Genomic DNA, 14,614 nt, shown 5'->3' on the forward strand with positions numbered 1-14,614 from the left:
ATAAGAATTTCATTTTATTGAATCACCATGTGGAAAAGTACAATGCTTTCAGGCTTAAGTCTTAGTCATACAATGCTGAAACAACCATCCCTTCACCAGTGCCCATATCCCACCACCAAAAAAAAAAAACACAGTACACCTCCCATCCCGCCGACCCCCGCACCCCGCCACCTTGTAAAGTGATAAATTTCACTTTACTTTCTATTTACTTTGGTTACATTCAATATTTCAACACTAACCTCACCATTATTGTTAGGAGTACCCCACTAGAGTCAGACCTGTTGTGAAGAGAAATGAGGTTTTGGATTTCTGTACTTTAACAACTAAATCCAGGGAGATTTCTTTCGGATGTTGGATCATTGCAAGCTTGTAAACCCCATCTGTGGTCGTCATAATATGGCGGTCCCCACGCCCTTCATCCCCGGGAAGGGACAGGCGAGAGAGAAATACCTTTCCCCTCCTGGGCGGGCATGGGGTCGCGGCTTAGTTCTCAGGCTGGAGACATTCTGCGAGGAGCTGCCCATGCCGAAAGTGGTTTAGCTGGGTCTGGATTCACGCTCGTGCAGCTGCGGAGGGGCCGCACATGTGTGATCACATCTCGGCCATAATAAAGACAATTTAAAAATAAATAGAAAACCCGCAAAAAAAAAAAAAACCTTATAATCATTCACACGCAAAAAAATAGTGGGGAAAGGTGTTTAGCTCTTTCCCTCACCTCCCCCACCCAAATAATCTGCAGCAGAAAAATGAAAGGTAGATTCAGTGAAAGAAGAAATTAGGGGAGAAGTCACCCCCAGGCTCACGAGAACACATAGAACTGGGCACAGGGAGGCAGCTGGGCCCGGGGAGGCACAGGGGCTCTTGTCCTGACGTGGGGGGCACTGGGGGTTCTCCTGTCGGCAGCTGGAACGTGGACAGCCCAGGTCGTGGAACCTCCTCTTGGGACCCGCCAGCAACCGTACTTGCTGTGTCTTCGGCCAGAGCGCGGGCCAGAGCCAAAGCTGCCTGAGTAGAGCTTGAAGGCACCCCCGGGGCTGAAGGGGTGGCGGCCGGGCTGTGGGTGCTCCCAGGTCACTGGCAGAGCAGAGGTCGGAGGACGCCATCGAGAGGCAGGGACTGAACCCCCTGCCACCCCCACGCAAACCCCAGCAAATCTGGAGCATCATTCTAGGAGCCCCTCCCACCTCAGGCTCAGGGACAGACGTCTGAGGCCCCTGCTTAGCCAGCCGGATGTCCCCTCCTGTCCTGGCCCAGGGCTCAGTGACGCTGCAGCCTGTCGGCAGGGAGGGCACAAGCCCAGCATGGGGGCATGGCTCTGCAGTGGAACCCGGTGGGGCCCCTGGAGCACTGCTGGGAAGCCCCCTCCAAAAAGGAAAAGACCTCTGGAGTGACAGTAGAGCAGGGAGGGCATTTGCCTTGCACGCGGCCAACCCGAGTTCAATCCCCAGCATCCCATAAGGCCCCCAGCACTGCCAGGAGAGTCAGGAGTAACCCCTGAGCATCGCCGGGTGTGACCCAAAAAGGAAAAAAAAGAGGAAGAGACCCCCCCTCAAACTTGTGGAGGGCTCCATGACAACCACAGCCCTTCCCCAGGGGCCCTTGACCTGCCTCTCACCCCCCTCTTTAGTCCCTGCAGAAAGATTTCCTTCTTCCCAGCCAGAAAAACTGACATCGCCCCTTTTCCGCAGAGCCGAGACAGGAGGCTGGGAGGGCCTGTGGGAAGAGCGTGCATGGGGGGGGTCCCCACAGGGAGGATGCCCTGGGGGCCAGCAGGGGGAAGGGGATGCCGTGGGGGGCCAGCAGGGACAAGGGGAGGGTGCACGCATGGGCCAGGGTCTCTGGCAGGGAAGCAGGGTCCAGTCAGCACCGCGCCCCCCCCCCCCCGACTGCCACCCCAAGGCCCACTCCTGGGCATGGTCCATGGTGCAAATGGCAGGAGGCCTTAATTTCTGGAAGGTTCCTATCAAGCTTGGCCAACACTTCTTTATGGGGGGGGGGAACTGGGACAGGGCGGGGGGGGGCACATCCAATGTTGCTTAGGAATCGTCCTAGTGCTGCTCTGGCGGGATGCCAGGGATGGAGCGGAGTCAGCTGTGGACAAGGCAAGCACTCTCCCCGCTGTGCCCTCTCTTCTGCCGTGGCCTCTGCCCACCAGCAGTGCTAGGGCCCCACAGCCCTGCCACAACAGGGACCGGCTTCCCAACCTGCTGCTGCAGAAAGATCTGGAAGGGGCACGAACCCCATCCTGGCACCAACAGAGGTGGCCGAGGCCCAGCCATGGCACAGAGGCTGGCTGGGCACAAGCTCCCATGTGGGAGTGCCGACTGCTCCCCACTACCACAGGGTCCCCAAGAGCTGCTGAGGATATCACAAAATAATACACACATTCTTTCGGTGGAGGGTTGCTTTTTTTTTTTTTAGGAGAGATGGGATCACACCTGGCAGTGTTCAGGACTTAATTCTGAGCTCAGGGATCATTCTTGGCAGGTTCAGGGGACCGTAACAGGTGTTGCATGCAAGGCAAGCGCCCTACCTGCTGTATCACCACATCCCTCCCCTAAATTTTTTTTTCTTTGGGTCACACCTGGTGATGCACAGGGGGGTTATTCCTGGCTCTGCACTCAGGAATTACCCCCAGCGGTACTTTGGGGACCATATGGGATGCTGGGAATGAAACCCGGATTGGCCAAGTGCAAGGCAAACGCCCTACCTGCTGTGATATCGCTCCAGACCTCCCCCCAATTTGTTTTTTCTTTTTGGGTCACACCCATCGATGCACAGAGTTTACTCCTAGCTCATGCACTCAGGAATTATTTATTCCTGGCGGTGCTCAGGGGACCATATGGGATGCTGGGAATTGAACCGGGGTCAGCTGTGTGCAAGGCAAACACCCTACCCGCTGTGCTATCACTCCAGCCCGCCCAATTTTTTTTTTTAAATACACACACACACACACACACACACACACACACTCGTGCGCATGCGCTGGAGTGTGAGGCCTCCATCCAGGACTGCGCCCTGCACCTTTGGAATCGAGGGGACCACGAGCTAGCTGCCTTGTGGCATCCTTTGACCAGGGAGGAGCACATAGCCCCTCCCAAGCCCAGCCCCTGCAGGGGTGGCCCCTATAACAAACACTTGTAACTCGCGCCCAGCTCCCACACAGACCTTCTCCTAGTTGGAGTGCTCAGCTCCAAGGGCTCCGGAGATGAGGGAGGGCGCTGCTCACCATCCTGAAGTGGGCTGGGCCTTGTCTCCACAGGGCAGGGGCAGCGCTAGCCCGCCACCCGATGGACCAGGGCTCCTGCATGCAAAGCATGTGCTCGGCCCCTCCAGCCCTCTCCCCAGCCCCCCACCCCCACGCCATCTCCTTCTGTTTTTTGTTCCTTGGTCACACCCAGCGATGCTCAGGGGTTATTCCTAACTCAGCACTCAGGAATTACTCCTGGCGGTGCTCAGGGGACCATATGTGATCCTGGGAATCGAACCCAGGTCGGCCGCATTCAAGGCAAATGCCCTACCCACTGTACTATCGCTCCAGCCCCCAAAATGCTTTTTTTTAAAAAAAAAAAATCTCTTAGGCAGCCCAAGAGACAGAACAGCAGGTGAGGCGCTGGCCCTGCACGCAGCTAACCTGAGTCTGATTCCCGGCCCCACACAGCTCCCCCAAGCCCTGCTAGGAATGATCCCTGAGCTCAGAGCCAGCAGTGAGGCATGAGCACGGCTGGGTGTGCCCCCCCACCCCCCGCAACCCACAAAACTAAACAAAAACATCTGAGGGCTGGAGAGCAGGGTTGAGTCCTCAGCACCAAACAGCCGGCGGTCCCCTGGGCAGCCCCAGGAGTGACCGCCCAAATACAGAATCAGAAACAGCCCCTGGGCACCACCAGCTGTGGCCCCGAACAAAGCAACAAGAAAAACTCCAGAGGGGCTGGAGCGATAGCCCAGCGGGTAGGGCGTTTGCCTTGCATGCAGCCGACCCGGGTTCGATTCCCAGCATCCCATATGGTCCTCTGAGCACTGCCAGGGGTGATTCCTGAGTGCAGAGTCAGGAGTAACCCCTGAGCATCGCCAGGTGTGACCCAAAAAGAAAAAAAAAAACCCTTAAAAAAAAAAAAAACTCCAGAATGGTCCTCATTTTTTTCTTTTAAAAAAAAATGTTCCTCCTGGCGGGAGCGTGAGGGAGCCCTCGAGGTTTCGTCTTGGAGGCGTCTGTGAGCCGCCTCGGAAACACCAAGAGCAAAGCTCACCCCTCGGAGCTGAGAAAATTTATGGACAAGAAGTTATCATTGAGGGGCTGGAGCGACAGCACAGCAAGGAGGGTGTTTGCCTTGCAAGCGGCTGACCCGGGTTTGATTCCCAGCATCCCATATGGTCCCCCGAGCGCCTCCAGGAGTAATTCCTGAGTGCATGAGCCATTAGTAACCCCTGTGCATTGCCGGGTGTGACCCAGAAAGAAAAAAAAAAGAAGTTATTATTGAAATTGAATGGCGGCAGAGATGTCCCAGGAATACTTTGAGGATTTGATCCCCTCATGAATCTTGTGATAGATGAATGTGTGGAGAGGGCAGCAAGTGGGCAAGAGTAGTACTGGAATGGTGGGAATACGAGGAAATAGTATCATCATGTTAGGAGCCTTGGAAGGAGTATAGACAGAGGTTGTTTAGAAGTCAAGCGTTTTCATGTGTTCCCGTCATTGCATCTTTTTACTAATATAAAATTGGATAGTGTACGTTTTCATGAATGTTTTTGTTAAATAAATTTTTGTAATAGTCAAAAAAAAAAAGTTCCTCCTTTTCTACCTGAAGTTCGATCCTTGCCTTTTAAAATTAAAAAGGGGGCTGGAGAGATAGTACACTTACCTTGCATATGGCCAACTCAGGTTCAATCCCTGGCATCCCCATAGGGTCCCCTGAGTCCCCCCAGGAAAGATTCCAGAATGCAGAGACAGGAGTAAGCCCTGAGCACCACAAGGTGTGGCCCCCAAACCAAAATAATTAATAATAATAAAAATAAACAAATGTATCTTTGGCCTGGCAATAGGGCAAGGATCCAGCAGGTGCCTGAAGCATGCCCAGCTGGGTCCAGCTCCCTGGCACTGCCGTGAGGACGGTGGCCCTGGGCACAGGGGCACTCACCTCCCCTGACCTTCCTCCTTCCCTGTGCCCCAGCCATCATGGGATCCCTCCACTCCCCTCCAGGATGCCCTTGACCATTGATTTCCACCACACTCCCGCAGGACAGCACTCCTCCTCCTTCCTCCTCCTCCTCCTCCTCCGGGGCACTGCTGGTTCCAGCCCAGCGTTCTCCTGGGCTCTGAGGACATGGGGCACAGGCTGGGGTGCAGGGGCTCTCTAGGAAGGGGGTGCCCTGTGTACTGTGGGGTGTGGACCAACAAGCCAGCCTCCATCCACTGGTCGCTGTAAGTAACCCCGCCCATTGTCACTTGTCTCCAGATCCTGGCCAGGGGTCCCCAGAGGAGCCACACTCCCGGGGCTGAGACCCCCTTCTCCCCCACTGAGTGGGGTCCTAGCCCTCCAGCCCCCTGAGCAGCCCTTGGCTTGGCCCTTCTCCCACCTCCCAGTCCCGCCCCATCTACACCTCCAGCCGGCGGACTCCCAGGGTCCCCACTACTATGAAGAATATGTGGGTGCCTCCCCGACACCCGAGGGCCCCCTCAGCACTGCAGGTGTGTGCCAGGCCCTGGCCATAGTTCCTGTTTGGTGCCAGTAGGGGTGTGTGTGGCAGGGACCCAGGCTCTGAGCGCTGCCTGCAGGCTTGGGTGGGGGTGGGCTGGAGGGCGGGCCGGGGGTAGGGGGGTCTGCCTGAGGTCACGCCCTGCCTGCCCTGGGCAGACCCGGGGAATCTGGCCTGGTCCCAGCTGTTGTCCAGACCCGGGCTCAGGCCCACTTAGCAGCCTGAGCCCTTCGGAGCAGGCGATGAGAACAAGATGCTGAGACTCAGCAAGGGGCCACGCGGACCCCTCCCGAACGGAGTGTGAGGAATCAGGGTGCAGGTCCCACTGCCCGGGGAGCTCGGGCCTCCAGGCCCCATGAGTGCTCCAAGCTCAGGAGCCCAGCGGTGAGGTGAGGCCGAGGCAACGACAGCTCCAGGTCATACTCACCAGAACCACAGGTCAAGGCCAATTTCTTCTTCTTCAAGCCCCCGAAGGGTCCATCCCTCCACGCCTGCCAGGACCCCTCTCCCGCTGCCTCCAGCACACCCACCCTGGCAGCCCCCGCAAACAGTCACACCCCAGGGCTTCCTCTCCCAGATCCAGCCCCCAGCCCTTCAGATAAATAGGCAAGGCCCATGCCCCTTCCGGTCCCCATTTCTGGTCCCTGTGCTCCGTTCTGGGGGGTCCCATCCCCTCTACCTCCCACGCCCCTCTCACCCTCTGGGTCGAGCAAGGCCCTGAGGGCTGTAGCACGGGGAAGGTCCAGCTTCAATCCCTGGCATCCCATGGTCCCCTGAGCTGCCTGGGGGAATAGTCCCCGAGCACTGGACCAGGAGTAGCACCCCCCCAGCACTGCTGGTGTGGCCCCCAAACAAACTAAAATTTAAATAGGAAAAACTTCTGCCTCCCAGCCGAGGCCTGGCGGGCGAGAGAGCGCAGGGGAACACACAGGCACGGGGTGAGGGGGGCACGGGCAGAATCCTGGCAACAGAGAACAGAGGGGAAGAGGGGAGGGGACTTGCCTGGCACATGCCAGACCCGGGTCTGATCCTCGGCCTCCAGTGTGGCCCCCAAACAGCAGCAACAGGCCCTGTGCACTCACCCCAGCTCTGATCCAGCCACCTGAGCCTTAGTCCCCCGCCACCCCGAAACTGCCTGTCACTTCCTGCTACCCTGAGACAGAGGATGGGGGCTGGGAGGGGCGGTCCCCACCCTCTGGCCAGCCTCAGGAGCTTCCCCCCGCCCCGGGACCTGGGTGACAGCACCTGCAGTGGGGCCACCTCCAGGGGCCCTGCACACTCCAGCCAGGCCCCTGGGGACTTCTGCCCCCCACCAATCCCCCGCCGCGGCCCCTCCTCTCAGAGGCCTCAGCTGCACAGGGGACCCTCTCAGCTCCTAAGCTCCCAGCTGCCTAAAAGAGAAAAGAACCCCACGCCCGCTTCCCACGCCCCACAGCCCCTCACCAAGGCCCCCACCAGCTGACCTGTGACCTGTGACCTCAGGCGGATGCAGGGAAACCGAGACTCACTTCCAGCTGCACCCACCTCTGCCACTGCCCGGCGGTCTGGGGGCCTGAGCCCCCCACTCCTTCCTGCCGGGCACAAGCACGGCCCCCGCGGCCTCCTCCGGCGGCTGGACCCCACACCCTAGTTGGCAAGTCTAGAACCACCGGATCCCGTTGGCTCACCAGTGTGAGTTCTACCATTGCCAAACACGGTGGGGGGCGGTGGGAGGGCCGGGAGGACAGACCTGGGGAGACAGGAAGGTCAGCAGGACGCACCCTCCTGCCGTCGCGTTGTCCCTGGAAGGGACACCCAGGGGACAGCCCCGAAGTCACGCCTGGTGGTCCATGGTGGGCTTCGGACACACATCCAGGCCAAGGAGCCTTCCACCCCGGCTTGCTGTGCTCTTCTTGACATGATGAGGTCAGAGACCCCCTGCCAGGGGTAAAGCCAGAGGCGGGAAGAGTGGGAGGGGTCTCTGGATCAAAACTCCAGCCCCAAAGAGGCAAATCACCGCAGTCTCTCTTCTCTGTGGCCCACCAGGGCCCGCGGAGGCCTGGGGTCCACCACCTTCCCCAGTGCGGTCAGCCAGAGCGCCAGCCACAGTGCCAGCCCCAGCCCTGCCCGTCAGAGTGTGCCCTCAGTGGGCTTCGAGTGGGAGTGTGTGGTTTGGGCGAAAACCAGCCCATCAGGAAGGAGCCCAATATCCTGTGCCACCCCCCCAAACAGAATGCCCCCTTCCTCTCCCAATGGCTGGCACAGAACAGCCTTCAGACCCGCCCAAAGTGGGTGGTCTCCCCAGGCCTCCTGGTGGCTCGCCCCAGGGACAGAGCATCCTGGGGTCCAGCTCCACCGGTCAGTCCCTCCCCAGGTCACCCTGGTCTCCGGCAGCACACAGACTCTGCACCCCACCTGGAGGGGGTCTGTGAACCCCCATGCTGGTGCCCCCAGAAGTGGGGTCTTCGCCAAAGGAAACACCCAGGCTGGAAAGATACTGTGTTGCCATCTCATCCTCCCAGTCCCAGCCCCCGGGTGTGGGGGGGGGGAAGGTGGGGGGGAGGAGGCTGCGGGCAGCGGGAGATGAGCAGCAGGAAGTGAGACAGGGCGCTGGGACCCCCAGGGAGCCATCAGCTTGGAGGTGAAGTTCACAGCACCCACAGGAGGGAAGCCTGCAGGACTGCGGTGTTCCTGGGGCAGAGGGACCCGCCCTGGGTATCTCAGCCCTGCTGCTTCCAGGCAGCGCCTCGATCAATGGGGCAGGATCACATTTCGCAGGAGCAGAGCGGGGCCTCCAGGAGGGAGCCGGGATAATGGCTGGAATTGAATAAGCCAGGGGGGGAGGGGCGGCAAGTCTGGAAGAGCCACTTCTCACAGCCCCTCCAGGCCCTGGCGGGAGGGAGAGCACCCCCTTCGGAGACAGACCCCCCACCCCCAAGTGGCTGCTGGTGGGGGGGGTGGCAAAAAAATTCTGGAGCTGGGGCCTGAGCAGTAACACAGCCGGGAGGGCGTCTGTCTGCCTTGCACTCCCAGCATCCCAAAATGTAGGATCCCAGCATCCCAAACACTCCCCGAGTGCAGAACCACTGAGCACCAGGTAAGGGCCAAAGGACACACATACGCATGCGCACACACAGTGCTTCCCCCAGGAGACTTCCCCAAGGTCAAGGCACATGGAAATCCCTGCGTGGGGGGAGGGGAGGGGGATAAGGAGAGTTAACCCAGAGGGCACGAGTTCCCCTCCCCCAGGTTCCACGGAGGGTGCACAATGAGTGGCTAAAATCTAGTGTCATCCCGCCCTGGGTACCACTGGGTCCCTGAGTGCCTCCAGGAGCACGTTCAACAACAACCTCCCCGCCCCACCACCACCCTGCCCCAACTCGGTTCCGGTCCTTTCTGCAGGGTGATGGACACTGCGGGCTGGGCGCACACACGGGGTCCAGTTTGGGCCTGAGGCTTCTGAGGAGGGTGGGGTGCCAGCCAGGCCCGGTCCCCAGCGGCAGCTGGCATGGAGGCCCGAGTATAGCTCCTCCCTCCCCAGCAAGCACCTGCTCCGCGGCTCAGCGGAGGCACCCACCTGGGCAGGTGTGCTGAGCGGGGGCGAAGTCACAGGAAGACACGGGCCCAGCTGCAGACCACCCAGAGCTGCTCTCTTCCGCCCGTGGGAAGGAGCCATGAGCAGGGGCACGTGTAGCCCAGCGTGCCTCCCCTGCCCCCTCCCCTCGACGCCTGCAGTGAGAAGGGCAGAGAGTTGAAGGGGCACCCACAGGGCAGACGCCCCCCCCCCCCCCACCGAGAAAAAGCCAACACGTGCTTTTCCTGCAGGCCTGGGAGCCCATCTGGTCCCCACTACCAGCAGGGGCTGGCGAGGGCAGCCAGGCAGCTAGGGCCACACCTTCATCAGTCAGGCCTGAGGCTGTCCAGGGAGGATGGTCCCAGCATCCTTCCGTACAGGCTGGCAGCCCCCAGGGGGGTGGGGGAGCTCCGCATCCCAGCTCAGTGGGCATCTCCTGCCCACCTCTCACCAGGGCTTCTCGGGAACAGCCAGGCTGAGGTGCCTCCCCGGGCCCTGGGGTGGGGGTGGTGGCCCCAGGGCACCCGCCGCCTGAAACCCGCCTTCGAGGCTGACCGCACCTAAGCTGTGGTTGGTGACACCATATGCACCCACCCAGCTCCTCCGCGGCATTCCGACCTGGTGGGCCTGGCCTCTTGGCCGGGGTCTCCGTTTCCCCACCTCTACACAATGAGCAGTGCTCTCCCCCTGATTATGACGGGGACCTGACTCCTGGCCCAGAAACTTCCAGGAGCAGGGCCCTTGAACCCCACAGCCCGGCTCTCCCGGCACACCCAGCGCCCCCTCCCCGCTCCAGCCCCTACCTAGCAGGCAGCACCCAGGAATCCAGGAACTGAGCCAGCAGCCTCCGGCATTTCTTCTGGAGCAAGCTTCAGGGTCCCGGGGAGGGGGGGGGGCTTTGAGCGTGGGTCAGTCCCCCGCCTTCCCTCCCCCACAACCCAGCCAACCCAGGGGGCACGGGGAGCCAAGCTGGGCCTCCAGATGGTGACCCCCCTCCAGGGCCGCCCCATCTGCTGGCCCCGCTCCAACTGCCCAGCTTGTAGCAGGGTGCTGGCCCCGGGCAGTGTAAGGAGATCCGGCTGCCACGGGGCCGGGGTCCTCGCAGCCATCAAGCCAGATGGGCCACAGGGGCTGTGCTGTGGAGAGCCCACGAGGCAGGAGGTAGGGGTAGGTGACCATGACGGCGACGGCGACGGCAACGGCGGCAGCGGCCCACTTTTCCCATCTTGGCACTGCACATGATTGCTCAGAGCGGAGAGACACAAGCAAAAATGTGCTAGTGCCAAAATCGGCCAAGCAGATTGGTGGCGATGGGCGGGGGGGGGGGGCTCTGAGAGCCCCTGCACCCCGAATCTGATGTCCACGGCCCACTTCCGGGCCAGTGGAGGGGGGAAGGGGGGGGCGCGCTCTGGAGATGCTCGTGGATCTGTCTCTGCTCTGTTTATGGCCCTTCGGTAATTCACTGACCCAGACTGTTCACAGTGAATTCTACCAGTGCCATACACAGAACAGGAGTGACACTCTGCGCCTGCCTCTGGGTCCCCGGCCAGCCCGGCCTCCCCTCTGCCCACAGCTGGCCTCACCCTCCACCTTCGCACGCCGACCTGCGACCGGCCGGCCTTGCCCAAGATGACCTTGGGGGAGACAAGGGCACGGGGGACAGGCTGAGCCGGAGGGGCACGCAACTGGCCTCCCCTCTCCCTGCCCATCCCCCCGCCAGGCCAAGCCAGGGCGCCCCCCGGGGCCGTCCGGGAAGCCCTTGATGGTCTCGGGACAGACCCCCCAAAAGGTGCCCAGATAGATCTCCAAGATCCTCCACCGCCTGGCCCCGAGTCCCCCAAACCTGCGGCTGCCCCGCCTCCCAGCAGAAGCCCCGGCCCCGGAGGCAGCAGCAGAAGCGGCTGCCCTGGGTGAGGGGAGCAGCTTCTGGCCCAGCTCTGGGGGGCCGGGAGGGGACCGGGCGCGGAGGGCGGGGCGGCACGGTTGCATCAGAGGTTGCCCAGCGCTGCCGCCTGGAGAGAAGGAGCTGCAGCCGTGCCAGGCGTGTGCCAGGCGCCCAGGGGAAGGGGGAGGAAGGCGCGCACGGGACGTCTCCAGGGGGTCCTGGCGAAGTCTCTTCTCACACCAGCAGCCTGGTCCTGCAGGTCAGGGGGGCGGGGGAGGCTGAGGGGTGGAGGGTGCCTGAGGGGTGTTCTCAGGGTGTTCCTGGCCCCCAACCTAGAGAAGTCCCTCAGGGGCTCCTCTCTTGGTAACCTCAGGCTGCCGGGGTACCAAAGCCAGATCCTCACCCCTCTGCCCTTGTCACTGTACCCAAGGGGACCCAATCATAAGGGGCCCCGCCTCCCTGCCCCAGGGGCTCCCCGGCCAGCTTCCACAGCCTCCAGCTGGCTGGCTCCCCAGAAAAAGTCATGCCCTCGGTTTTTTTTTTCTGCCTCAGTTTCCCCCACCTGGCAGCCTTAATGAGAGAAGAGGGACTCTCCCAAGCTGAAACTGGGAGCGGGGAGGTAGGACTCAAGCACAGGGTCCAGTCAACGTGGACAGAGAGCCTGAGAGCTCAGGGTGTTACCATCAGAATCCCCCCCAAGGGCTGGTTGAAATGCAGATGAAACCCCTACATTCTGCATTTAAATGACACTAGGAGGGGGGCAAATTCAGCTGCCGGGGAAAGAAAAGAGCAAACCCTTAGGGGTCCAGGGAACCCCACCCCAGGGTACTTAAAGAAGCAGAGCCCTGAATTCCTTTGTCTTTTACTGAGGGGGCTGGGGAGGAAAGAGGAGAGAGTGGGCATCCGCCTGGCACTAGGCACCGGGTGGGTGGCTAGTTAAGGACAGGTCAACCAACAGGGACATGGCTCAAAGGCCGGGGCCCTGCAGAGCTGGGAGTGGCCCTGAGCACCACAGGGTGAGGCCTAAAAAACAAACAAAAGGATTGGGCTCCCCGTGTTGGGAAAGAAAAGAAACCAGAGGTGTGGAAGAGGGAGTCCTGCTCATCAAGCTGGCATCTGTGGGGACCCAGGCTCTGCCACGGAGCTAGGGAGGGAGTGCCCGGGCCAGCTTAGCAGGACAAATCCCCTCCCAGCCCATGGTCCCAGTGGCCCTCCCCTGCCGCAGGAGTCCATGCCGCAGTGCCCCAGGCCACACCCGCCCAGCCAGGCCACGGCCCACCCACCCCCACCCCGCACACCCCCAGGACTTAGGGGGGACGAGGGTCTCCCAGCTCTGCCAGTCCAGGGGAGCTGAGAGCACCTAAGCCACCCAAAAGGTTGGAGGAATGTTGCAGGTGAGTCCTGGGCTCAGCTCAGGGCTCCCTGCCCGGGCCCAGCCATGACCTTCAGACCATCTTGCTCCGCTGGGCAAGGAAGGAAGGAATATGCCAAGGTCCCCATTATCCCACCCGGTTAAAGAGGGAGCTGGCCAACAGGGGTGTGGGGGAAAGAGATGCCCCTTTTTGGGAGATCTCAGCCCTCTCTTCCCCCCACACCACTAGGCCCCACCTTCAGATACCCGATTTTCCCTTCTGGAGGGGCTTCTCCGCTCAGCACATGCACCATGCATGGGGCAGCACCCCCGCAGCTCCCCCCAAGCCACCACTGCCCGGATCTGTGGCCCTCAGGAGCTGGAGGCGCTCCAGCACTGACTACAGCAAATCTGGGGTCCCCTTCCCCCATCAGCGCTGCACCAGCCTCACCCCTGCCAAGCCCTGCTTCCCGCAGACTCCACTGACTGCCACCCCCACCCCATGCAAACAGCCAGAGAGTGCGGGTGGCTGGGACCCTCAGACATGCCAGGGCAGGGTGCCAGGTCCCTCCACGAGGTCCCATGGGAGGAGCTGGAGTTGTTTTTTTGCCATGGTCCTGGCGGCCAGCAACTCACCTTTAACTGGGGGGCTGGAAGAATGCGGGCTCACGGCAGGAGCCCCTACCGTACCCTTACCTGCCCCACCGGAGGAAAGGAATAAATGAAATTCTCCCAACAAAGGCTGGGCGCCCAGGATTTTTCTTTCTTCGCACAAGGCTAACTCCAGTGGCCCCTCTTCCTACCCGCCCCCCCCACCCCAAATAGGAAGGGGTCTCCAGTGTTGTGGAAGGCACTGTCACCCGTTGTAATGACTAGCCGAGGGGCCGGCGTTTTTGCCTTGCTCATGGCCCCCGGGATTCGAACCCCCTCCCCCCCTCCCCCCCTTCCGCATCTCATCCTGAGCACCGCCAGGACTAATTCCTGAGCACAGAAACAGGAGGAACTCCTAGGCATCGCCGGGTGTGGCCCCCTCAAAAAGAAAAAAGAAAGAACGAAAAAAAGAACCAACTAGAGAGGCTGCGCCCTCGGCGCGGGCATCGGGACCAAAAAAAAAACAGAACAGCCAGGCGGGGACGACGGCGGCCCGGCCCGGGGGGCCACGTTCCTCCGGGGCGCTGGGTCCACGGTCAGGGCAGATTTCTTGGAAGACTCGGTCTGGGCTCAGAGCGGGGCCGATTCCACGCGGGACAGGCTCGGTGCGGGACGCGCAGGCGCCCGCACCCAGGGGGCCCCGCCGAAGGACCAGGGGCCGCAGAGCAATCCGCCACCTGGCCCAGGAGGAAAATCGGCCTTTTAATCCCCGGGAGCTTTACGGAGGCCGGCAGAAGGCAGGGAGGCTGGCTCCTCACCTAGCCCCCGAGGATGAGGGAGGGGGTGGGGCGGCTGATGACGGCCCCGCCGGCTCCCGGCGCCTAATCGCTCTGAGCCTGCATTAGCGCCCCCAGCCCCGTCGGGGACGACTATACACCGCGCAGGGCTGGAGGCCAGCGCTGGGGGAAGGGGAAGCGAAGGGCTCGGCCCAGGGAGGCCAGCTCACAGCCCAACGACTCGGGATGCGCGGGCGCGCGAGGCGCACGAAACGCGCCGTCCAACCGTAAGACGCCCCCCCCCCCAGCAGCTGCCCCCGCCCGCCACCCCAGGTGCTCGCTTGGTGCTCACGGGCTGGAGCGGGGGTTGCAGGGTGCAGGAGCCGCGAGGTGGGGTGGGTGTCTGGGCGGCAGGCGGAGAGGGGACCAGGCTGGGTGGCTGCCTGGCTGGCTGCGAGGCGAGTCGAAGATCTGAACTCGCTTCTCCCCAGAGACTGGGCGGGGCCGCCGGGGCCACCGCAGCGCTAACGACCGGCCGCGAAGGGGGGGCGGGAGAAACGAGCTCGGGCTGCAGGAACTCTCCCGGCCCGGGTGGCCACCTCCCTCCGAGCCTTGCGCTTCCACCTGAGCCCACCAGGGCGGCGAAACGCCCGCGCGACCCCTCCCCCCGCCCCCCCCCGCCTCGAGCACTCCGGCGGCGCGCACCTGGCCGGGTTCCCCGTCGGCGCTCAAAACGCGCGGCCGCCGAGGGCCCCAGGCCG

Source organism: Sorex araneus, chromosome 1 (genome assembly GCF_027595985.1).
Source record: "Sorex araneus isolate mSorAra2 chromosome 1, mSorAra2.pri, whole genome shotgun sequence".
Taxonomy (NCBI): domain Eukaryota; kingdom Metazoa; phylum Chordata; class Mammalia; order Eulipotyphla; family Soricidae; genus Sorex; species Sorex araneus.